Genomic DNA, 2,965 nt, shown 5'->3' on the forward strand with positions numbered 1-2,965 from the left:
CGTTTTTGCGTAGATAGATCAGTCAAGACGTGAGTAGAAAAAACAGACGTAGGATATACGGGAAGGGAACCATGACCACGTCTGTTAAGCATGGAAAAATTTGTTGTCTTCGCGACGAATGCTTTCCATCCTGAATCGCTTGATCAAACTTCCTCTTTCCTACTTTCTAGACTGACGTTCCTCTAAACGCCTCCATAATTCATTCCCGTTTCGCAGCGAGACGGAGTCGCTCTAATGGAGCCTGTCGCCGCGACGTGCACCGATCATTTAAATCTTGGCTCTGGATTAAAAATTTCTGCCAGTCACGGCGGCTTGAGATAATTGTACAACAGAAACATGCAACGTGCTTTACAGCAATTCACTTACCTAGCTTCTTCCTAGTGACATCAACGTCGTTCTCGAATAGTACGACATGTTGACAAATATTCTACGTAGTAAGATCATTTATAGTGTTTTCATTGTACTGTTCACTTTAAAGCTGATGGTTATAAATCTTCCTACAGCTGTGTCTCGCATATAATTTCAATTATTCATATCCGTTAAAAAGAAAGATCAAAAACAATGTATTAACATAGATATTACATCAGCTGTAGTGTTCAAAATTGGACTTGTCAGAATTCCACCAACTTTAAATTTGGAAAAAGAAATATAATACATAATTTAAGAGAATATACACGTGGTCAAATTTTCTCTTCTGACAGCGCCTTGCCGATTTTGAATCATTACCAACCTTTACTTAAAACAATTCTGTGGCCAGACATTGGAACAATGCTTGTCAATAATCTGTCGCAATGTAAGATAGAGAGGACGAGAGACTGGACTCTTCTTTGTTCTCAGCTGTTCGCGGATCGCGTCTCGGATCGATGTGTCGGCTTTCGATCGGGATCGAGGGGTCTTCCCCGTGTTATTGGGCTCTTGAAGGCGGCGGCGAGCCCTCACAAAGATAGAACCCGCTGGAACAATGCGATCTTCGCGGAGGAAGAGGCCGATGGAGACGAAGCGGCGCATAGCGACGCCGGGAAAGAAATAAAGAAAGAAGGAACGCTGAGACTACCGAAGGTCGTGAGAAGAAGAGAGAAGCGAAGAAGCGAATGAAGAAAGGACGAGATAAAGAGGGAGACGAAGAACGTCGAGAAGTCTGATGGGCTACCCGCCCAGAACGTCGATGCACCGTCATTGTCGGTGACCATCGTATGGATGAGATCTCGTAGGCTCGAATCTGCCGGATACTTAAACGCGCCTCATGTCCATCCGCCAAAATGCTGCGAGCGAAGAAAAATTATCAATACCGAAAAACTTATCTTGTACGAAGAGAATTAACTGGGATCCAGTCAACTAAAGAGCTTCTTATATTTTTCATAGATTCGGATTATATTCACGATTGAAAAGTTAAAATAAATTTATTTATAGATGATATTCAAGATTCAGAATTAAAAGACTCGCCGCTTTTAAAATAATAACAAAAGAAACTATTAGAGAATAGTACAAGAGAATAAATTGTACGTCGTTTTATCTAAATGTTAAGCACAATATTTTGTTCGACTTATTTTCATTTATATATTATTCTAAGTATTTTAACAACAGAAATTTGATCAACTCTCCAGATATAAAATAGAGGATTATCATTTTTTCCGATAGTACCGAAAACAAGTGCAACATAATTCATGATTTTTACCTCCATTACTAAAATATTAGCCATTTTTTCACAAATAAAAAAAATATTTATAAATACAAAAGTAATTGCAACATATATATATATATTTCTGTCGTATAAAATACACACCTCTTCATCGGAGATGGATATAATATACCGTGAGACAAAACTACCTTAGTTCAGATATGCATATAACTTGAGAAAGACAAGATCGATGGTCGATATGAACAGGGCTTAGAAATATCGGCCGAGATCATCCGCGTGGGATGATTCCTAATCTCTCTTTGGGTCTACCGAACAAGGCCGCTACGTATTTGAAGTGGCTTAGTGTCTTTTATCGATCAGAGATCGATCATCCACGAGCGATTACGCGCGAACGCAGAAGTCATGCGCTAAAGAGTCGGCATAAGAGATTATTTTTTAAATACAATTTTTCGAAAAAAAATTAAAATCACGAAAGATTCACGACATGTTGATATTTCAAAACGGATGAGCGTTTCCTGAATAAGCTTTATGCGGTATAAATCCGATGAAGTAGATGACAAGGAGATTACCACTTCAAACGCCAAATTCTACTATTAATCAAGCTAGTAGTGTCACATTTGTTCGATGCATCATCTATTTTACGAATCGATATGAATCTATTTAGACAAAGTATTTTGTTGATGTTTGTATTCTCATTGTATCGATTAGCTAATATTCTTGTTGAAATGTCAAAATACATGTTCCCTAAATCAACTACCAAACTGATTTTTAAAGATATACTCAAGAAAGAAAATAAAAACTACAGATAATAATCTTGAAATGTTGTCCAACATGTGCATAAATGCCCGGAAGCCAAATCTGGAAGTCTTTTTCTTCTAAAGTGTCACAGGGAATGTCGCTTCCTATTCGCACAATCCAATTGGTCGATGATTACCGAGAGGCAGAACGCAAAATGCGCGACGTCGCAAGGCATTCTTTAACGTACAGATGCACGTCCGGAGCTTTCTATCTCTGATAATCGTTCAGGCGACACACAGGAAGACATCAATGGGCCCGTTGGCATATGGAGAAACGAACGTTTAAATTGAGTCCAAGGAAGCAAACGCTTCCTTCTAACATGCGTGAAAGCAGAAAGCGACGCATTCTCGAGAGACAATCACTTGTTAAACGTTGTGATTGGGAACCCGAAACAATTCAAAATCGTGCATGTGTTTTCGATAAATAAATATAACGGCGCAATATACTAATTGGAAGGAAAGAAAATAAAAGCTTTTTTCGTACCTTTTGATAAGTGGCGTTAATAGCTTCTAAAGCTTTCAGCTTCTC

General features: G+C 38.6%; 1 protein-coding gene across 3 annotated transcripts in view; it reads right to left on the reverse strand.

Annotated features, from left to right (window-relative positions):
* Window positions 1-2,965, reverse strand: part of LOC108748345 (segmentation protein cap'n'collar) — a 114,217-nt gene that overhangs the window by 70,456 nt on the left and 40,796 nt on the right. The gene's annotated exons all lie outside the window — the stretch shown is intronic.

The sequence above is a fragment of the Trachymyrmex septentrionalis genome, unplaced genomic scaffold (assembly GCF_001594115.1).
Source record: "Trachymyrmex septentrionalis isolate Tsep2-gDNA-1 unplaced genomic scaffold, Tsep1.0 scaffold22, whole genome shotgun sequence".
NCBI classification, from domain to species: Eukaryota; Metazoa; Arthropoda; class Insecta; order Hymenoptera; family Formicidae; genus Trachymyrmex; species Trachymyrmex septentrionalis.